This window comes from Neopelma chrysocephalum, unplaced genomic scaffold (assembly GCF_003984885.1).
Source record: "Neopelma chrysocephalum unplaced genomic scaffold, ASM398488v2 Primary Assembly neopelma1_68, whole genome shotgun sequence".
NCBI classification, from domain to species: domain Eukaryota; kingdom Metazoa; phylum Chordata; class Aves; order Passeriformes; family Pipridae; genus Neopelma; species Neopelma chrysocephalum.
This window is the reverse complement of record NW_020897727.1, coordinates 7,645,047-7,668,278: the sequence shown is the minus strand read 5'-3', so window position 1 is coordinate 7,668,278 and position 23,232 is coordinate 7,645,047. Positions and strand designations below refer to the sequence as shown.

The 23,232-nt window shown below is 42.8% G+C and overlaps 1 long non-coding RNA gene across 3 annotated transcripts in view; it reads left to right on the top strand.

The window, feature by feature from the left end:
* Nucleotides 1-18,497: 18,497 nt before the first annotated feature.
* LOC113968535 overlaps nucleotides 18,498-23,232 on the top strand; it is a 52,734-nt gene continuing 47,999 nt past the window's right edge. For 2 of the 3 annotated variants that reach the window (XR_003534546.1, XR_003534547.1), the window contains exons 1-2: nucleotides 18,498-18,579; nucleotides 21,871-22,026. This is a non-coding gene — a long non-coding RNA (uncharacterized LOC113968535). Of the gene's footprint in view, nucleotides 18,580-21,870; nucleotides 22,034-23,232 lie in introns of those variants that run through there. The other variant, XR_003534545.1, reaches the window with a different exon arrangement.

Here is a 23,232-nt window from a genome sequence, read left to right as displayed (position 1 = left end):
TACATTACCATGTCAGTAGGAATAGATGCCCTTGTATAATCTTATAGAAATACATATTGCTCTGCCTTAATTTAGACTCTTGGTGGATTTAGGGTGGCTCTTTCCCATCAAGACTGGTACCTTTGAGGCATTTTCTTGCCTTATTCATGGTTTTGTTAAAAAGAGATAGAAACCACAGGCTGGCTGTGATGCCAACCCAAGCTCACATCCACCTTCCACCAGCCTCTGGAGGTGTCTCAATCCGATGCCTCTGAAGCAAAAATCCTGTCACAGGCAAATCTCCGTGCTCAAATATGGGGGGGGGGGGTGAAGTATTACCTGATGAATGAAAGCAAGGAAAGTATTTTTTTGCCCATGATTAAAAAAATAAATTTGTTTCAAAAGAACACATTATATTTATTCAGTTTTGAGTTTGGCTGAGGTTTGTTATAAAAATAGTGCTGTAATTTTTTAAGAAACATTTTCTGTTTGGATAGATTAACTGTACACGCAGGCACTTTAGCTTTTGATTCCTTTCAGTAATATAGTAATATTCATTGCTGGCATCAAAAACTCCCCTTAATAAAAACAGTTTGGGAAATCTTCCATGCCAGACAGATAAAATCTCTTTGAAATGTGGGGGGGGGGTGATGAGCAACTGTCAGAGTATGTGATCCCCCCTTTGCACTCGAGGCCCAGAGCCACCGCCTCCAGAAGTGCATCTTCTCCAGTGCTCTGCTACAAATGCCTGGGGGGAAAAAGGCATTTGAGAATGATATTATTGCTAAGGCACTTGATTGCAATAGCCAGTGTTTTGTGCACTCAGGACAAAAATATTACGAGTGTCTGATGAATGTGGGGTCCTCCCTCTCTCCCTGTACTCTTTACGTCTGGGTCAGCATCCGACGGTACCAAGCAGGACCTTGGTTCATCCTTCCCAGCCCACTTTGCCTCCTCAGATCCCCTCAGGCTCTCAGAGAACTTTTTTGCTTCCATTTAAGTGTGGGAAAATCCTGGTTGAAGCAGCAGGGCTGGAGGCATGGCACCAGGGGTGCTCTCTCCCTCCCTTCTGTGCCTGCCTTTGAAACAGCTCGTTGTGCCCATTGCCTTTAATCTCTGTGTAGGTTATTTTGCAGCTCGGCAATAATTCCTCTGATGGCTTGAGAAGCTTAGTTATAGCCAATAGTTACCTCCTGTCATTTTCTATCTGCTAAATCAGAGCAAGATTCATCTGAGTTAAATTTTCATAATTCACTGAAAATCCCTATTTACCGAAGCTGAGGCTGTGACCCCGAACCTCTGCACTGCTGCTGCCAACCCACAGTCAGCAGAAGAGAAAATTAAAACAAAGGAGAAAAATAGCAAAATACTGTAAGAAACAAATATTTCTCTCCATTTTCTATGTCAGTGGGTCGTTGTGGAGGTGGCCACCCTTGGAGCTGGCTGGGTCCAACTTGTTGGTGCTGCCTGCACTGATCCAGCCCGCAGAGCTCATCCCAGCCCCGGCACGTTAGTTCACACAGTGCTGTTCCTGGTCCAGGTTTTGTATTTGTTTCTGCCTTACACTGCTTTTTTTTTTTTGTAAATCCTGCAGCATTTCTGTTCACTTCAGTCCTTTATAAAAGTCTTATTTTGGGTTTTTTTCTTTCCTTTTGCAGTGTTTTTACTTCAGTGCATACACAGATGTGCTGCCAACACACTCATGAATGCACCCAAAACTGAAGGTTCAATTAAGCAGCTCATTGCTCTTTTGACATTTTAATTTCATCTCCTTTTTTTTTTTTTAGGAGAATTAGTGGTAACTTTATCTCTCATCAAATTCCAGATTTTTGTCTTATTCAATTATACCTATCGAGATTCTTTCCTTCTTTCTTCATCTTTACTGAACTGACACAGATTAGTGTGTCTGTTTCTGAGAAAATCCGAATCACCCTGGAATTCTCTTTCTTTGTGCATATCTCTTACACTTCTTCAAGACTAGAAAGTTTTGATCTATTGTTTATTACATATTATTATTAAACCATTTTAATAATGTTCCATCTTCAGAGATCGTTAATTTGTTGCAGCAGTGATGATAATAGAAAAAATATTAGGAAGCACCACCCCTGTGCATTAGCCTTCCTTGCCGTGTTCCCTGTCTGTTTGGATCTCCTTCTCCTCATCTGTGAGATAGAAATAACCTTGGGACTGGGAGAAAAGTGTGTTTCTCATAAGAGCTCGGGACAGGAAAGGCTTTTCTTTAAATCGAAAGCAGTTGGCGGCTGCAAGAGCCTTGAGGCAGAACCTCTGCTGCTGATGTGTGTCAGCCCTTCCACCTGCCCACAGGCACAATTCTCTGGGGTTAATATCGAACCCAAAGTCCTTATTTTTAATTCTGCTCTAATCTGAGACCTGCTGCAAAGCTGTGTGTTCTCCATGTGGGAACAGGCTGGGTTTTCCTGAAGAGAGCTGCCTGTGGTGTTGGGTCAGGTCAGAGAATCACAGGATATGCCAGGTTGGAAGGGACTCACAAGGATCATTGAGTCCAACTCCTGGCCCTGCACAGGACCCTCCCCAAGAGTCACATCATGTGCCTGAGAGTATCATCCAAATGCTTCTTGAGCTCTGTCAGGCTTGGTCATGAGGATATTCTTCCCAGCAAGTCCCTAACCCTGTGAACTGGAAATTGGGCTGGGCTTTGCCCAGTGCAAGTCTCCAGGAACTACCTTAGGATTTTTAGGGGATATGTCCAGCCTGCTTCCACCACCACCATCTCCTCCATCAGGCACAACTCGAGGACAGCAGCAATATGGCCTGGAGGGACAGACCATTCTGGCTACTCCCTCTTGGAAGGGAGTTTCACCACTTCTCTTTCTGAGATGCATTTTGTCAGCCAGCTATTAAACAGAGATCTTCTTCTTCTGCACAGCTCTTTCTTTCCTAGATACATGGGAGGTTTGTGTGTGCCCCAAGGGAATAATGGGGAGCATCCCCCCTTTATTTGTACCCCAGTAACCCTCTACATCCATGTGTGGTGAAGTATAGAATTCGAGTTGGAAGACATCATTTAGTTCCAACCCTTACAAGTCCAACCCCTCAAGTGGTTGTTGGTGGTGCTGCATTTAAGGATGATGCAACCCTGTGAAAACTGATGCTGTTGATTTTACTCAGCTTTGCTCAAAAGTTATCAAAGCCAAGGATGGGTGTCAGCACACAGGGCTGGGCATTCCCAGACCTCATGGCTGTGCAGGTGGATCAGTATGTGGAGAGGTCACACCTACCAACTTCTCAGGCCTCTGGTGTGAAAGATAAAGCCATCTGGTCACCATTTGACAGCTTAAGTTGTAATTACACCGTTTGGCCTAGGAATTGCTGCAAGCCACTGTTTGAAGCTGCCTTGTGATTCAACTCTTCCAGTGCTGAGATAGGGATCGAGTCATTCCACGGGAGCTGAGTTACTGGAGTTCATCTCGCTTCATCTCCCTGGCCTGCTTTTTGCCTTCCAGAATTTATCCCGGCAGATCCTTCGTTATGATTGTGAACTTGGCAGCAGTTGTTTGGTGTAAATAATCACAGTGGCCGATAACCAGGAACACCTGCCGGCCCATTACCCGGATAAGGAGGAGAAGATGGGCATCTCCAGCGAAATTCCACAATATGGAAGTGTTTAAAGGAAGACCTGCCCGGCTCAGGGTAGCAGAGATCTGAACCTTTAAATTGCAGCCATTCCCGGCCTGACGATAAGTAAATAAACAATTCACAGCTGCCTGGGCTAAACACAGAAACACATCTATCTCTTCCAGGCGTGATTGCCGAACAAGTAATTAAGTGCGAAATGTGAGCCCTCAATGTCAGTGTGAGATGATAAAGGTCTTCAGTTGTAAATTAGCTGAACTCCAGCGAGCCCTCGATATTAACCCTTCAGGAGCCCTTGGGTGGCAGTGGGTGCCTTAGCATGACTCCAGTGCAATTTGCATGCAATTATTCCTGACATTTGCCCCTGGGAATATGGAGCTGTTGTTTTAGCAAATTAAAAAAACAAGGGAGGGAGTTGTTTGCTCTCTTCTCCCTGAGCTAGTGCAGGGCACCCTGTAAGTCCCAGTTCATGGCTCTGCCACGCTCGTCCATCACATTCCCTCTGTCACTCTTCCTCCTGGCGATAGCAGAGGTGTCACAAACCCAAAATACATTTAAGTTGGTGAGCTGTTGGTGAGCTTTATCTCAGGCTCTGAGATAAAGAGGGTTGCTAACTCAGATGGGCAGATACCCATCAGTGCCTCAAAAGGAGTACACCGGGATTCACCTTGGGAATAAGGATGCAATGAATGACCATAAATTGAAAAACCACCACTTGTTAAGTAATTCATCAAATGGGGTTTGGGTCTTTTTGTTTGGTTTGTGGCTGTTGTTTTTCTTTTCTCCTTTTTTTTTTTCTTCCATGAATGAAGGAGTTAAAAGGGAGCTCACTTATGATTTTACTTTGCAAGGTAATTGATGATTTATCTTAAGGGTTCAGCTCCTGCAATCCTATGACTGTACTCAGTGTTCATTTTCAGGTACATATCTCTAATTCTTTTAGCTCACAGTGAAAGCTTTGTCAAAGTCCATCAAGTGTCCAGTTTTCAATCCAAGGGACTGCAAACTACAAGACAAATAAAAATAATTCGCAGTAATTTTTTTAAAACTCATAATTTTTAAGCCATCCATTAATTTTTGAGTCCTAAATATCAACTTTGCAACTTCTGGGATTGACTGTACTTGATGGAGTTTTACTCCTTAGGTGATTCACAAGCTTAGAGAACCTGTTTGATGCTGGGACTGGATTTGACTCAAACCCCTGATTGTGAAGACGTGTGTAACTGTGAGGCTGGAGGGACAGATCTATGGATCTAGGCCTTGGAACTCCCAGACTCCAGGAACCTATGGACCACACAAGGCACTGCACGTGCCTGCTGGCTCCTTGCTTCACTGGAAAAAGCTCGAGATGGGCCCAGTTTCACTCTCCTTACCAACCAGTTTGAACTGGGGATTAGTGGAGCCTCATCCCTGCTTCTGCTCTCAACGCTTTTGGTTTGGGCAAGCTCTGTCCAGCCGCACTGTGACATAGAACAAGAAGGGGAGAGAGGGAAATTTATGGCCATCTTTGGCAAGATGAAGTTGAATTCCAGGCAAGACCTCTAGAAATAACATTTGAACTATGGCTCAAACCTGGTCCAGAGAAATGACTTCTCACGTGGAGCCTGCATTGCTTTGTCTTTCACATCATTGTGACTGCAGAGGAGTGGGAGAGGAGAAAGGAAGAGAGATCCCATAGTCCCTCCTCAGCCCCCAGATGCTGACAGAGGAACTCAAAACCTCCACTGCAATTATGCTATGATTCATTTTGGGCTCCAGACCACTCAGGAGCATGGTAAGAAGTCAGCAGGTGCAATGCTGCAGAGCTAAATAGGCTGAGTTCAGGCAAGAGAAAAATCTTTTCTCTGCTGGGCTTAACACAGAAGTGACCCCCTGGCAGTCACCACGATGCATCCCAAACCAAACAGATAAATCAAGAGGTTGTGTTGTTGCACATATGAGCCTGCTATGAGTATTTTAACCCTTGGACAAAGCTTGCTGACCTTGGCTTTTGTGCCACAAGTATTTAATCCTTTTATCTAAGACTCTCCCATGTCTCTATTAGCTTTCCCAACAGTCTCCCAGGTGGGTAGAAATCACTAGAAGATGCTGAAATTTGGCTCTGGAGCAGCTGCAGTAGGTAAAGACAGTGCAAATGATAGAATATTTTTTAATGGGAGTTTAATGGGTTTATGATGGGAATTATTTGACCTAGTACCTGCTGTAGAAGGAGATACATTGGATGATTCCAGAGATCCCTTCCAGTCCTATGTCCTGCTTTCCTCTGACTGTGGAAGACAAGGAAACAACCAGCTCACACGTGTCTTGCTGCTGGTCTTGGGACCCAAGGCACTCACTGAGCCCACACCTACACAAGAGAGGGGAACTTCCTAAAACCTTTCTCCTTAAATGGCTCTATTTTCCCTGTCTTGGCCTCACTAGCATGACACCCTTTCACTACTCCATCATGCCTGGTCATAGCTTTTCATCCTCAGCCCAGGAATCACACTCAGATCACTCTGTAGTAAATTTTTATGGGGACCAAATGTATTCTTGGGTTCACTGGGGAAGGGAGGAAAGCAGGGAGTGATTAACAGCAGGGAGATGGGACCTCAATTTTTTTCTGCCTGCAGCCCATGCTTTGTTTGGGACTGACCTTGTTATTATATATTGCTTCAGATTTAACTCACAGACTTTTACTCTTTTCCCATTCTGAAGCAGCTGCTTATATTTTACAGCTTTACTTGAAGCCATGGCAAGAGCTGTGCTCAAAATGTGGGAGTCTGTATCACAGTTTAGGAAGTCAGCCACCAAATCCCTGGTGCACCTTGGCAGCTGGGAATGCTCCAGCCCAGCCAGGCTGCTGCCAACAAACCAGGATGCCCCTGCCAAACCAGCTGCTGGGAGCAGGTCACCACTGGTGCAAATGGTAGATGGGAACATCAGATAACCAAGCCAGGAATCTCCTCGTGAACCACAAGAGCCTTATCTTTCCCCTGTCCCAGAGAAACCACACAAAAAATACTCCATTTCACACAGCTGTTTTTTTCAGATCTGAGGCCATGAAGAACACGGATCATCCATTTTAGATCCCACTTCCAGTGAGAGGCCCTGGGAACTGGGCAGGGAGACAACTTTCAAAACCCAAGCTGTGAAGGAGCAAGAACACTCCCACAATGTCCCTTCTAAAAGGGAGCCTCCCTTTTGGGTTTCAAATGCTATCTTTGTCACCACCCTTGGTAACCTCGTTCGCAAAGAGCTGGATGTTATTAGAAAAGAGCTGAGTATGGGTGAAAAGACAAGAAAACAAAAGGAAATGGAAGTCCTGGAAATTGATTTTCCATTTGAATCTATTATTTTTTTGTCTTCTAATTTTTAATAAGACACTGTATGAAGTTTATTGCACTGCTATCTATTTTCTTTTAGGGTGTGTTATCTTTTGTGACTTAGTTTAGACTAAAATAAACGCCAGTTACTAATTAAGGATAGGAATGGAAATCCAAAGATTTGCTTCTCATCAATGCCAAGTGGTAAATCCTTTAATGCTCTGGGATTTTGCTCTATGGCTCTAAATTTCCCATTGGTATTTAGTAATCTGCTGATTGCATTTACTTTAATTCTTTGGTCTTCAGAGCGTTCGTGTTGAGACACTCAGTTGCAGTAGCTCTGCGTGTTAAGGGCAATGAGTTAAAAGCTGTAGGGTTTTTTCATTAAATTCCAGCTCTGTTTTTTCTATTGAGTTCCCAACTACTGTGTTATATCATACTAATAAGAGTTGTACTCTGGCTGGACAAATGACAGCGTGTTGCAGTGTCCTGGGGGAGCCATGACATCATTTCTAATTTGTTTATCTGCACTCCAAAAAATGGAAGGGTGAGTGGTGAGAAACTGAATTGTATTTTCACTCTTAACTCACCTCGTCTTGCTGTGATGTTATGGGAACTGTGTCACTGAGCAGCTCACACCCACTGCCTATTCCCTAGAGACCTCAGATGCACCTATTTCCACCTATTTTCCCATTCCCAAAGGCTAAGCAGTAGCAATTGTGGAGGAAAGGGACACCATTTCTTTTAATGCACGCCCCTCAAGGTTTGTCCACGGGCTGAGAGGCACCAAGGAAAACCTTCCCAGTAGTTTTGTGATAGACTCTCACAACCTCTTTGACACTGGGATCAACAAGAATAGAGGTTGGAGAAATTTTTTGAAGCAACTTGGGTACCTTTGGCTGTGTTTGGAGTGCATTAGCTCAGATAGGATTTAATTTTTAATTTTTTTTTCACATTCTCATTCCAGCTGAGACTGGAAAAGGTGCTCTATTCTCATGGAAGCTGAAACAAGGCTTTCTAACAGAGCTGGTCAAACCTTTGCTGTGGGCCCTTCTCTGCTCATGAAATTAGGACAGGAGGCAGGAATTTTAGAATTGGAGAGAGACTGTGGCATTTTCCATTTTATTTGTATCATTCTGAGTAAATAGTTTGCATACAGAGAATCTTGGATAAATAGTTACGAAGTCACTAAATGCTTTTCTAATTTAACCCAAACTTTTAGCATTTTCTGAAACCATAGCTGTCTGTTCTCTAAAAAAGATAATCTTGACATTAAGTTTTTAATAACTCTGTAGCACTCAGCCAATTGAGATATTTTATTTTCCCTAAGTGAAGGTCTGGCCATTCTGTCCATTTGTTTTGCAATGAGAACTTTCAAAGTGGAAGGGCAAGGACATTTTTTTATCATTTACCTACTTATTGTTCTTATTCCAGAGAATCCCTCATGCACTAAAAGCTGTACTTGCACTTCCTCACTTCTAACACAAGTGCACATTTAACTGATCCCTGCTCAACCCAGCATCCCATGTGAGCATCTTCCCTCATCCCCCAGAGAGGATTCACTGCTGTTCTTTTAAGCTTAAAATTCAGATAGTTCAACTCTCTCTATCAATTTGGGTAAAGTAAGTTTGAAGAAGAGAACTAAAGCTGTATTTTCTGAGTGATTTGGGAAAATAAAATTACTCCAGTCCAAGGAGCTTTCAGTTACACCAGTGCCCTAAGCTGGGCACCTGGAACAGCTGCCTTGGCAGTCCAAGGCAGTGAGGACCAAAGGCTCCAGCTCCCTGCAGTGGGAATGACATAATGGCACGGGGAAGACGCTGAGATAACCTGTTCCTTTAAAAATAGCAAGGTCAGGGAGGCAATAAAGCTGTCAGCATGGCAATCACTGCAGTGCTGGTGTTCCACCAGCTCACCAGGCCGGAGACCAGGAGGGTGGGAATTCCCAACGAGGATGGCCACGTTTGGGTAAACAAACTCGTGGCAATACCCCAGTGCTATTGTCAGCTGAACAACTCTATTTGTGCCAATTATATTTCCAGGTTAGCTCCTCCTAGGGCGATAAAAATCTTCATTTGATTATTTTTACTGGGTTTTTTCTTTTTTTTTTATTCCTTCAGTGCAATGATAGATGGAGTGCCCATAAAACCTCCCGGCACCACGTACAACGTCCCCAAGCACCGAGCCAGGTGTGGAGCAACTGGTCACAGACCAGGCTTCCACCCAGGCCTAGGCTTGGCTCCTGTGTGTCTATTCTCTGGTCACTGGGATGCTTCACTCTTTGTTTGCTGTGAGCGTCCAACTGTGGGAATATTTCGCACCAAAGTCCAGGCCAAGAATGGAAAACCATCAAATCTATTCAGCTGAGCAGCCTTGGGAGGTGCTCACGTGGTCCGGGTGGGAGCACAGCCCAATGTTTTCATTGTGTTGAGAGTATATGATTTCAACAAAGGAAGATGTTGTGTAGGGTTCACATCCTGTTGGTGCATCAGATACGTTTCAGCTATTGCTGATTTCCTTTGGATGACATGTCCTTGGCTAAGTCTCCAGTTTAGCTGTTCTTGGACAATAGGTTATAGTGATGCAGCTGATTTTGGGGGCAACTTTTGGACATGAGTGTTTTGGCTCAAACTGTGCAGTATTGATAAGGGTTGTAAATCTCAGAATCACTAAGTTTGGAAAAGACCTCCCAGATCGAGTCCAACCTGTAACTGACCCCCACCTTGTCACCCAGCCCAGAGCACTGAGTGCCACATCCAGTCATTCCTTGGACACCTCCAGGGATGGGGACTCCACCACCTCCCCGAGCAGCCCAATCCAGTGCCTGACCACCCTTATAGTGAAGAAATTCCTCCTGATGTCCAACCTGAACCTCCTCTGGCACATCTTGAGGCTGTTTCCTCTTGTCCTGTCACTTGCTACCTGAGAGAAAAGACTGATCCTCACTGGACTACAACCTCCTGTCAGGGAGTTGGAGGGAGTGATAGGGTCTCCCCCGAGCTTCTCTTTCTCCAGGCTGAGCCCCCCCAGCTCCCTCAGCTGCTCCTCGTATGACTCATTCTCTAGACCCTTCACTAGTTTATATGCCAGGGCAGTGTCTAGAAATGAAGCATTTCTTAGCATATCCAAAATGAGGCATAAACTTGTGCCACTGATACCTAGGCTTGTTTTGTTAAACAAGGTAAGACACCGAGTCTTCACCAAATTTTGGTGACATTTTTGACTTATAAGATATTTTTTCAGCTTAAAGCACTGAGAAAATGTCCAGGGTTGAGTTCAGAGATGAGAAAGACCAAAAGAGGCATCAGCCTCACGTAAGTGAAATCTGGTTGCAGTTAGTGCAGCTGCCACTGCCTTGCACAGCTTTTCCCTTCCTTTGGTGGTGGCTCAGAGCTGCACTCAGAATAGCTCAAGGCACTTATAATCTGAAATTCCTGACAATTACATCCATCTTCTCCCATTCTGTCCAAGAAATCCATTTGAAAATGAAGCTTTAAATCCAAACTTCTTGTTTTAGCACTGTTAAAAAGGGTTAGAAATGGGACGTGATTCTGAGCGACTGGAGGGGATAAAGTTGTGGTTGACCAGAAAATTTAGTTGCAACTCAAACAAAACATTTATAAGTTTTTTAAGTGCCTTTGTTAACTTTGCATATTTTGGTGTGTCATCACATTTACTGATTTTGATGGGGACCAAAACCAGAAATATTGTGAGACAAGGCTACTTCCATGGACCATTTTGGAGGGAGAAAACCTGTTCTTGTAGGATTTATGGTTAAAAAAGAAATCAGAAAAAAATCATTTGTGAGTGTTTTTCTAAATGGAATAATTAATCTGAACTTGCCTGTCACCAGGTCCTAATTACTTGTTCGTGTTACAGCTAATTACATTAATTCTCCACAGGTGAGGCAGAGTTCTAAGGCAATGAAGGAATTTAAACAGAGTGATTTTTCAGGTTTTGGTTCTATTTACAGACTGTGGTATGTCCATTTGAAGGAAAGCCAGAATCTGAAACTGAAACGCCAGTGTTTTCTTCTTGGCTATAATTGGAATCTTTTAAGACAAGATTCCAATGTTTGAAGGTGTCCACTGCAAGGTTTTGGTCCTTTCCCATCAAGTTTTCAGTGCTGATGTAGAAAACACTAAACCTGATGTTGGCTGCCTTCTTCTTCCATTGAACTCAACAGGGATTTTATTCTTTGATTTCAGGCAAAGCACAGTCAGGCCAATGTTTAACACTTCTGGCTGTTCAAAAGACACCCTGGTCCAGATCACCTGCTCTGGATCTGCAGGCTGTGCTTCACAGGTGTCACCAGCCCTTCTTGAGCCACCACTTCAGTCCAGTTTTGACTGGAAACAGGAATTTCTCTCCTGGTTGGATAAACTAACACTGGTGACCTGAAACTCTGTTGATATTTGTTGCTTCTTGGGAACAACCCTGTTGGGGAGGAAGTTGAAGGCTGTTAATTTTTGTGATGATAACAAAAGTCTTTTAATGAAGGGACTTTGGAGGGTTTGGCCTCCAACTCCTTTGCCTCAGGGAGCGGGTGTGAAGTGAAGCAGCTCATCCTCCCTGGGTTTGCCATCCTATCTGCAAGGGCGTGAGAAGAACAGTGTTTGTACCTCTGCCAAGCTGTTCCCTGCTGGCCTTTGAGAAACCAAGTTGCAAAAAGCTCCTTCCTGCAGAGTGTTGCAAGGACTGTCTTGAATTTGGCTTCAGAAATTATTTTAGCTCCATTTTTTTTTTTTTAATCTGGGTTGCTTCACACTATTTAAAAAATCAATATATGATTTATGTGGATCTGTTGAGTGGGGTAGAGGACCTACATCACTTACAGTGATGGTGATGGGGGTGGCAATTACTGTGTGCTAGAGCAACAAGTCAGCGTTATTTTAAATCCATTCCTTCATCCAATGCAACAGTAATATCTTTTGGACAAGGGATTTTGGAAAAGTTGAAATGTTTGCTTTACCAAACAGACATAAAATTTCTCCTTCAAGGTGCTAAATTTGTGCTGAGCTTGTCCAAAACACGACTGCATCTGGCTGTGTCTCGTGTCTGCTACTAAAAAAATGTCCTAAATTCCAGACAACCTCTGGGGCTTTGAAATAAAACTCATTAATCCTGCATTTGAATTTAATATTTGAAATTTTATCCTAATCTTTTTTTCTTCCACATGAATTAACTTTAGAATACTTGGAAAGGAGCACAAGGGTGTTTTTTTTTTTCCTTGGTTTTTTTTTTTTTTTTTTTTAGAAAGAAAGAGAGAGGGAGAACATTCTTAACAAAGGGTATAAAATTAAACTAGATTTGACCTCTGCCTTTAGCAGATTTTCCACCTGGTCTGTGCAGGAAATCAACTTCTATATAGCAGCTCTTTCATAAGGAATAACATACATGAGTCTGTAAGTGACAGTTTTTCTTGGGTGGACAACAATGTTAGTTACTTTTTATGATTAATTGATAAATGTTTTGATATGGTGCCTGGGCTCTGAGTCAAAAATCACTCTAGTTAGATGATCCAACACTTGGGAAGCTGAGCCAATTACAGCTCAGGCACAGTGAAAACAATTCTAAAATATTTGAGCCTAAAAATGTGCATAGTTGTTAAGGAATCTTACACTGGGTGTATGGTGGTATCCTGAATTACAACTACTTGGTGGGCCAATTTCTTGAGGAATGCAGGGAAGTGCAGGGATTCGAGACTGTTGCATCTATATTTCAAAAGACTTGGGAAAACAGAAGAACCACATGGACTCTTGTGGCTGGGCACGTGCTGAGGAAAACCAGACTGTGGGCCAAAATGTACTTTTAGTCTCTTGGGTTCCACAAATCCCTTTGCTTTTTTGGGAAGGTTTTAGGTTTCGAGTCTCCTTCCCTTGACTCCTAACCTCCTCTGAGCTTTCTCTTTTTTTTTTTTTAGGCTCCAGAGCTTACTTTCTATACCAAGATTCCTACTTTGTCCTCGGATTTGCACCCTGATTCTAACCCCTAATGGATTTTTAAATGATTCATGAGAAATAGGACTTCATCCTGTTCGTGGCTATTGATCAGGTTAGGCTGGACTCAGAGGTTTTGGGTGCAGCCCAGAATTGGTACAGATTAGAAAGAGCTCTTGGAGGTCCTCTAGAAGAACAACTCACCTTGCAATTGACTTCTCAGATTAGTAGGAGGCAGAAAAAACACTTTGTATTTTACTTTCCACGAGTAAGTGAATATAGAGACATTTTCTCAGTAGGATTTTGGGGTCATCAACTCGAAGACCATTTGGAAAATTTCCTGTTAAGGGTTGCTAGTGACTTTGTGTGTGACACAGCTGCTCCCAGCAAAGTCGGGGAAAGAGAACATCCCCTTTCCTGGTTTGGGTTCCCCAGTCTTCAGTATCTACAATGTTACATGGAGGGTTTGAGGGATGCATGCCTGGATTTCACCAGTGCCACCAGAGATCTGGAAAATGAGGGGCAAACCCTGAATTTCAGAAATCTCAGTGATTGTTTGCTGCTCATCATAGACCTCTGCATTTTTTTGTGCAAGGATCTAAACTTAACCCCGCGCATCTCATTGTCTTCAATGGATTTTTATTCCAAGGTCAAGACCTTGGAATTAGAAAAAATAATGTCTAATGGATACAGATACTTCTGGAGGCTCTTTGACATCACCAGGGCTATCAACCCCTGAAGGGCTTAGATCTGGAATCCACTGAAGATGTTTGAATAGACTTAGATTTAGATACTACTCCATATTCTTCTGACCCTTGACAGACTGTTGTGTCTAAAGAAGGCAGTGAGGAGAGCTGAAGAATGTGTTTGCAAATGGAACAGCATCTTTCCCATCCTTGTTTTACAGTGAAGATCCATAAAGAGGAATGGTCCTTCCAGCCTGTTGTGTGCTTAAAAATGCAACATTTCCAGTAATGATACCCCCTTTCCATCCTCCCTCTGTCCTTGACACTCTGTTTGGATCCTGGCTGCTGGGTCTGAACACACTCCTGCTTTCACTTTATTTAACACTGGAGGATTTCATCGTTGTTGATACGAAAGGAAAATTTGTAGCAGCACACTGTAAGCTTTACTGCTCGTGACTTCTTAATCACGCAGATTTTATTTCATGTTAAGCTAGCAACTGAACTCTTCTAATAAACAGAGTAAAAATCTAATTAGGCTACTGGAGGGGAATAGAAGAATTTATCCTCCTCCAGACACACAGACATTAGGAATTCTCCCTCAAACATACACACAGGCTTCCTGGCAGCTGCCTCACTCAAAGAGTGGCTAATGATCATAGTAATTTGCACTTAGCTGATACTGCTACGAGTCCCTCACACATGGAAAATATACTTCTTTCATGAGATCATCCAGGGCAGCATGGCCTCGTGGATTCTGCACAGAGAAAAAGAAATCCCAATTCCTAATCCCATGGCTCACACTACTTGCTGTGTGGTCTCTCCCTCTCAGTTTCTCCGTCTCTCTTATCCGGCTCATTCATGGGATTGTGGTGATTACTCCAGCATTTGTCTGTAATGTGTTTCAAAAGCAGAGACACAATTAAAGTGCAGGAGCTGTGCTGTGATTAGAGACTCAACAGCACCTCCAAAACACTTGTAGAGAAGATTGACATCCAAGATGAATTTGGCTGATTTTTTTATCTTCACTGGGCTCATAATAACTTCAAGTATTGCTGTTGAGAAAGAGCTCCAAAGCCATCCGGCCTTGGGGGAAGTCGACCCCATGTGAGGGGGCCCATCTTCCCACACAGAGGCCATACAGCCAAAGTACACCCAGCATGTCAGGGACATCTCCATGCACACAATCTTTCCTGGCCTGCACACCCATGGTCCATCCAAAGAGGTGATGCTCCCCAGGGACGTGGTGGAGCCACCATCCACCCCTGGAAGTATTCAAAAAAGGAGTGGATGTGGCACTTTGTGATATGATTTAGTGGACGTGGTGGTATTGGATTTTATGATCTTGGAGGTCTTTTCCAACCTTAATTAGTCGATGATTTTATGATACCATCTTAAGTTTTTACCCCTTACAACCAAAAGCAGCTGATCCAGCCGATGGGTTCAGGCTTGGCCTCTCTGCTGATTTAGATTGGGATTGATGTATTGTGCAAGTGGCAGGGAGTCCTCCAGCAAATTTCCTCATTGTTCCCTGCAAAGGACAGCCCAGATGTCCCACAGAAGCCCCAACTTGACATTGGGAACTATGAGATGTGTGTCCAGAATTGGCTGTGCAAGTGTGGACACCATGGAGGCTCCAGGTAACCCAAGGCAACCCTCACTGGGAATTGGTGCTTGAGGATTTTCCCTGTGCCTGAATGTTTTCATTCAGCAGTGGGGTTTTTTTCAGCTGTAATAAAAATAAGAGCTGTAATTCCCTTTTCCAAGACTGTTTAGCTCTTTCTATGTTGCTTGTCAGGGTTGTTCCTATAAAACCATCAATCATTTCTTTGGTTTGAATGAAATGTAGGGAGACAATATAGGAGTAAATGTTAAAATAAGACCAGAATAAAAGCTGGGAGTTGTTTATAAGCAAACAGAATCATAGAATTATAGAATCAGGGGATGGCTTGGGTTGGAAGGGACCTTAAAGCTCACCTCATTCCACTCCCCCTGCCATGGGCAGGGGCATCTTCCACTAGAGCAGTTTGCTCAGAGTCCCATCCAACCTGACCTTGAAAACTTCTAGGAATGGGGCATCCACATTCTCTGGGCAATAAAACAGGACCTAACCCAGCCTCTGGAAACCTCAGAAAACATCTTTCTACTGAGCACAGTAGGCCAGGGTGCCAACAGCTCTGGCCCCTGGAGATATAACTGGTCCAGGAGGGATTCAGGTCCCGCTGAGAACAGGTTTGTTCAGGGAAGGGTGTAGCCCCAGGAGTGGGAGGAGAAGACTGCCTCCTCCTATTTCAGATTTTTGAAAACCGTGACCACAAAAGAAACCAAAATACAAAAAATTCCAAAAAACAGTGACCCTGCAGTGGGCTGAAGCTGATGTGTCTTTTTATAATACAATGAGTTTTTGTGAAATGGAGTCACTGGCCTGAAACCTGGAGGCATCGCTTAGTTTTAACTTCTGCTTTATGCAGGCAGAACTCCAGCTGATGTGAGAGAGCATTGGGTCATATTAGGATTTGGCCCACAAGGGCGGAGGAGAGCCAAGCTCAGAATGTCACATAAACATATTAACTAGAGACTTGGCTTTCTCCAAGATCCCAGGCATGGAATAGGGCTGAGATTTAGTCTTCTGCAAGGCATATAAGGAGGTTAAATTTGTCCTGAGTAAAGCATTAAGAGAACAGGATCCAAACATCTGCACAACCATCTGTATCATCTCTTCCTCCTCCCAGAGATGTCTGGAATATAGTTTGGTTTGTGTGACAGGTAGAAACTGAGCTAAAAGCCGCTTAACCTGTTCTGTGTGGGTGAAAAATAATTTAAAAATTAAACCATAGGCTGCTCATGCTGAAGTCGAAAGCGTGTTCTCCCTGGTGCTGAGGTATGAAGGGGGCATATTGTTCATTTAAACCACACTCTATAGTTTCTGCAGCAGCAAAGTATTTTTGAAAGTTTACAGCTGTAGTAGAAATTCCCTGGAGCTTATCCTTCAGTTTTCTGCCAGTCAAAAAGCTGAAGGCACTCTGGTTTGGGCTCCAAAAGTGACATTTTAGTGTTACACGTCTTAAATGTGGAGCGGTTTCGCGAGAGCATCCTGACAGGTTTTGAACTCCCAAGAAATAGTTTTCTGGTGCCAAGCTACACAGTCTGGGAAAGGCTGCACGCCACTCTCACTCCCTGCAGCTCTGCCAGAACCCAAAATATAGTAAAAAAAAAAAGAATAAGAAATATGGCTCAGGACTATGGTTTGTGGGTGCATTTCAAGCAGGAGCTTTCTCTAACATTTAATGTATTAACTGCTCTCTGAGCCATAAGAAGTTGGTATAAGGGGAGGTCCATGTACAAGTATATCATGTAGTGACACCATGGAGAAAGGGAGAGACAGGGCAGGAAAGAGAATTGACCAAAAAAACATCTACAGTGTGGAGGAAATGGTAAAACTTGGGCCAATCCACCGTAAGCCCATTAACTTTATAAATTTAAAAGTGACTTTGCAGTGGTTTCTCAAAGGGAAAACATGGGCATCTGAGAAGGTGTGGATGCTAAAGCATTGATGTGGGACCCATATTTCAGGGAACAAGAATACATCAGTATGCCATGACTGTCTCCACAAAATGGTCTAAAGGAAGAGATTGAAGGAAGTCTAAAATTATTGGTAAAAAAAAAAAGAGAATGGTTATGAGATGGAAAAAATACATTTGACTTCTGGTTATTATTTTATTTAAGCAGAGCAGAGAAGAGCTAGGAGAGAAACAGGCAACATCTTAAGACCTTTAATTGGATGATAAGAATAGATCATCTTTTATTTAAGACCTTGGATGAATCAATTGGCAATAACTAATTTTAGGTGGTTAGAGCAGGAGCTGCACTGCCATAGGCAGATTTATCTCCAGGAGTATAAATGAAATGTGATTGTTTATATCAATTGGGATTGGAAAGAGCTCCCCAACAGAGAATAGCTCAGATGTGGTTCTCATATCTCCCCTGAAGTGCCCTGCACTGGCCAGGGTAGAGCCAGCACACCAGGTGAGAGGATCTCTGAGCTCAGCCCCTCCTGATGTCCTTGCACGCAGGAGGCTTCATGTTTTAGAACACTCTGTCACGGACTCGATGACTTTGGCCCAGTACCTTCTGTTTATTGTTAATGAAAGTCAATAGAAGTGTGGAAAAGTACAAAATGTCAACCTATGACCTTGTGAAATCCATGGCAGGAGAGAGAAAAGAAAGACAACCCACCCTTTGGTACACGCTTTGTGCCTCCTGCTGTGTTGGGATCCAGAAGGAGAAACCTTTCCTCAGGACTGGGGCTCAGCAAGTCAAGAATTTTGTCTCTCTTTATTTTCATTACAGTTAGTTAAATCCTTGGGCTCCTGTTAACACTGAGCTCCAAGCTGATTTTTTGTTGAAATGCTGAAGCCTAATTTTCGTTTAACAATTTTCTGTTTGAGGCCAACATCAAATTAGTGTGTTTTCCACTGGCAGACCCCAGTAATTTGGTAGGCAGGAGGCTCACACATACTTAAGTTATTCAATACATTTTGTTATACTCTGTACAAAAACCTAGTCAGAAAAGCCTGATTTATGATATTCCTCAGGTTTCCTGTTACTTTAAACCACTAACATCCTATGGCCAAGCCCTTCATAGGCAGCCAGCACATCTGGCCCAGAGTGGTTCTGTCACCTATGGCCAAAATGCCATATTTATAATCAAGTCATCATAGAAAAGAAAGAATTGATTATGATGAAAAAGAAAAAAATGGAAATATAAAAAAGGCAAATTTATCGGTGGACATTTGTAAATATGATTGGGTGGGTTTTTTTCCAAACATACATCTCAGACAAAGGGGAGCCTGTAACACACTGAGCAGAATATTAGATATGTCCAATCAACCCTTCTGGCTTAATTAAAAATTACTGAAAGCTCTGATTTTCCCATTTCACATATTTTTGATGTCTATTTTGTGTTTCATTTATAGAGACAACCCACTCCTGGCTGAAGCCAGAGCTCCACAGTCCATGTGAAATCCCACCTGCAATTCTGCAACTGCTTGTAAAGAAGTGAGTCTGCTCCTCACAAAGTGTTTTTTAGCTGGTCTCCTCAGGGGGTTAAGGCTTATGCAGTCATTGTTTCTGTGTTGTATCTGTGTATCCATCTGTCAAATCTGATCAATGAGCCAAAGTCTCCCTAAATATTAACTTCCTACATGCTTCATAAGATAGTTAGAGGCAGAAATTTGGCTTATTGTCCTCCTTTAAGGGAAAGCTGGAGTGCATGTCCATGCTGTAAAAATCATGCGCAAATCCACAGGGCATGAAATTAGGCTCACAGCACAAATCCTTAATTTTTCTCATAAAACTGTGTGATTAAAAATTAACTTTATAAAAAAGGAGAGTGTAAAGACTTGCAATATTCAGGCTGGTACAGGCAGAAGTCAGGCAGTGGTTTGGGGGTGCCAGTACATATAAACTGGCATGAGCATGGATTTCAGCTGTGTGTACTCCTGAAGGGCACAGCCAGAGCTGGCTGTATTTTTTTCCTCTGGAAGATGCATTTCACAGGGATTCATTTTTTTCTAAGGGAGTTGTAAAAGAAACCTGTGGATGATAACGAACAGATTCTCAGCTGTGTCGGACCCTGGAGCGCTGCTATGGAAATGTGAAGAGCTGCAGAGGTTCAACCTCTTTGAAAATCTAATCACTGAATATTTCTAGTCAGCTTCCTCTGCCAAAGGAATATGAAATTTTCCAAGTCTGTGCCAAACTGTTCATGAACTGTTTCTCAAGAAGATTTGGATTATGTAACCAATAATCATGGAACACTTCTTCACTTTCTAAATTACATCTGGCTGAGATGAATTTTTACATGGAGAACACAACAAAAATGTGAAATACTATGTTTGTGCTAAACTGCAGTTATGACATATGAAAATCTCCATGGTAACATGGCATAACCTAAAGCAACTGTGTGTTCACACAAGAGAGATCCAACACCTTTGCCATTTTGTTCTTTATTATTCCTCACGGACACACTACTTTAAAGACTGAGGCAACTTCTCCATTCTCCAACCAAAGGTGCAACCCAGATTTATATCAGCTGTAATCCTTGGCAAAATAGTTATCAGTTAATTTCCTGCATAATGTCTCCAGAAACACACTGGAAGTGCAACCTGACTTTTTTTGATCTGGTTGACGAGAAGATCAACATGATGACCCAGCAACGTGCACTTGCAGGCCAGAAAGTCAAACATATCCTGGACTGCATCCAAAAGAATTGTGACCCGGAGATCAAGGGAGGGGATTCTCCCACTCTACCTCACTCTGATGAGACCCCAACTGCAGAGCTGCCTCCAGCTCTGGGGCCCCCAGCACAAAAAGGACATGAAGCTGCTGGAGCAACTTCAGAGAAGGCCACGAAGATGCTCCAAGAGCTGGACCCCCTCTGCTCTGAAGACAGGCTGGGAGAGCTGGGGATGTTCAGCCTGGGTAGGAGAAGGCTCCAGAGAGACCTTAAAGCCCCTTCCAATGCACAAAGGAGCTCCAGGAGAGCGGGAGAGGGACTTTGGACAAGGGCCTGGAGGGACAGGACAAGGGGTAGTGGCTTCCCACTGAGAGGGCATGGTTAGATGGGATATTGTGAAGGAATTCTGAGCTGTGAGGGTGGTGAGGCCCTGGCATAGGTTGCCCAGAGAAACTGTGTGTGCCCCATCCCTGCAAGTGTCCAAGGCCAGGTTGGACGGGACTTGGAGCAACCTGGAAGGTGTCCCTGCCCTTGTCAGGGAGATGGAACTGAATGAGCTTTAAAGTCCCTTCTAACCCACATTATTTATGGTTCTATACGCAGAAAATTATTTAAACACTTGTTCAACTTCAAGCAAACAATTAAACATGTCTTTGAGCTTCAGATTGTACCCGAGAGTTGTTAAAACAGGGCCTTGGGGGAAGCACCCACCTGGTTCATGTGTTCACTCAAGAAGATGATCTTTGCACGACCATCCAAGGACTGAGCAGCTCTCAGTGATAACAATACCTCTTGTTGCTTCTTTTGGCAAGAATTTTGCAAGTCTCTCTTGGAAGAATTAGATCACAGTCAGTCCCACCTTAACTACATATTTGCTCGCTGAATAAACAGGATGAAGTTGGCCCCATGGTCATGTCTGCTGGCAGAATTTAGCACTTCCAATCCTGTCAGGTTGGTTCCAAGGGTGCACAGCATCCAACCAGTCTCTTGCATCCCAGCTTTTACCCCCTGCCAAAATGTTATCCCAGCAAATGTTTTCAGTGCTCCCTTCCCCATCATTACAAGTAATGCACAACCAGAAAGATAAACTCATTCACATTTTAAAGAGCAGCATCAGCAATATTAATTGCACAATAAAAGAGCATTTGTTCCAAGTATTCAGCCAGTTATTTATTTGTGTACAGTTCTGAGTCATGCAACTTTAATTTGATGTTTAAAGCCTATTTTAACAAACAAGATTTTGTTTTATATGCAAAGTGCCTAATCAGGTGGGTTTTCTGAGCTATTTAAGTAGCTCTGAGAAATGCAAAGTCTGATGGATATTTCACTGCACTAAACAACTTTTCCCCATATGAACCAAAGCTTAATTGTTCCTTTATTACATGAAGATGCTCAAAACTCTGCTTTTGCCTTTCAGGGTTGTTTTGAAAAATAAAGAGCAAGTGTAAACAGAGGATCAAAATTAATTTGGAAGATAGGTGACTTCATGAAACAAGGTATTTCGGTTGTGCTTCCACAAGCAGTAGTACTTGTGCTGTGTGTTGATAATTCATTTAAAAGGGTATATTTGAGCTGAATTCCCTTTCTGTTATCTTCCAGTGTCCCAGTTCTCCACCTGTGAAACAGGGTTGTTTTATCTCTCTGTTTAGTAAAATACATGTTTAGAAGCAATAAGGTGCTCAGATACTGTTGTAAGGGAGCTGAAAAGAATCCAAAAATTCATTAATATAACAGGTTTTCGTTTAGCTCAGCAAGATGACAAAGAGTAGGTGGAATGAACTACTGCAGGACCCATATTACTAACTTTTATCTTGGGTTGCATGATCCCATAAATAGCTGGAGAAATAAGAAAGACAAAAAAATCTCAAATTAAGTGTTGCGGTAATGCCCAAACACACATTTCTAGCTATGAATTTCTAGGTGTGAATGAAGTTACAACAAAATTAATGGTGCCATTCATGGAGGTGGGAGGTCAAGAGATAATTTTGTATTCTCTGTACGTGCCCAAACCCGGCACTTCTATATCATTGGTAAATGTAGAGTGAACATTTAAACACAAACATGGATGTTGCACACTCATATTAAAAGTTACCCTTGGTTTTCGTTGGTAGAAGATTTGCTCGTAATGGAGAAGAGTAAAATTGATGAGGCCACATTGTTCTGGCTCCAGAGCTACTGAACTGAAAGGAAAAACTGGGAGAGAAACTCAACCTTCCAGCCAGACATGAATAACAGGAGCACGACAGTGACCACTTGAGCATATCAGGGTAAGAGGAACTTGACTCCAGGGTCTAAAGAGAGTCTTATCAGCAGTGAGGAGATAGAGGAGGATTAATGGTGTTTGAATACTTCCTGGCAATGACCTTTCTGCAGCCATTCCTTTGCTTTCAAGAGGGCTTTGGTTGCTCAAGAATAGCAGGGATTATTGTTTAGTTAACTGTGATTTTACTTCTTCCTTTTATCAAAGGATTTGAAAAAAAATCAGAGCTAATGGCAGATCTTGGATTGTCCATAGGGAGCATGTACAGACTGGGCACAAGGAAGCAGTGACTGTGCAAAGTTTTAAAGAATCAAATCAGGTTATTACGCCATTGATTTCCTGCCATTACAGCAATTAATCTGGCCCTTAGTGTTTGTGAAAGACTTTCATGAATCAAGGCTGTACACCAGTATTAATCAGAATGATATTACTTATTTGCAGGATTCTTTCACTTTGTCTTCATATGACATATCTATGTAAAAGATATGTCATATATGTGAAATCAAGGAACATGCAAGGAATTCCAGAAAATGTTGTATGTAATTAAAGATTTCTGACTAGAATCTGTGCATCCACCGGGACCATCATATAGCAGAGCAAATGTCAGCATCAGCCTCATCTTTAAAGACATTGTAGTGAGGTGGATTTTGGTCTGTTCTCCCAAATAACAACTGGAAATGGCCTCAAGTTGTGCCAGAGGAGATAAATTGGATATTAGGGAAAATTTCTTCGCTGAAAGGCTTATCAAGCATTGGAACAGGCTGTCCAGGGCAGTGCTTTGGTCACCATCCCTGAAGGGATTTATGACATGTAGATGTGGCACTTGGGGACACGGTTTAGTGGTGGCCTTGGCAGTGCTGGGGGAATGGTTGGACGCGATGATCTTAGAGGTCTTTTCCAATCTAAATGATTCCATGATTCTAAATTCTCAATTTTCCCCGCTTTTCTGACTTTATTATAGATATTTCTAGTACGCTTTTATTTCTTTCCTTTTTACTTTCAGTAACACCAGTAAAAAAAGAAAAAAAGCAGAAACGAAAAGTCTTCATTGGAAATATTTGAAATACTCTCCACTGGAAAAATAATATCCTGTAATAGATGGATAGTCATGTAAACACACCTCTGCCTAGCACAACAAAACCAGCCTGGATTCACAGGGATGACTTCAGATGGCATCGTGGGGAGGCAGGAGGAGTTTTGCAGGGGATTAATA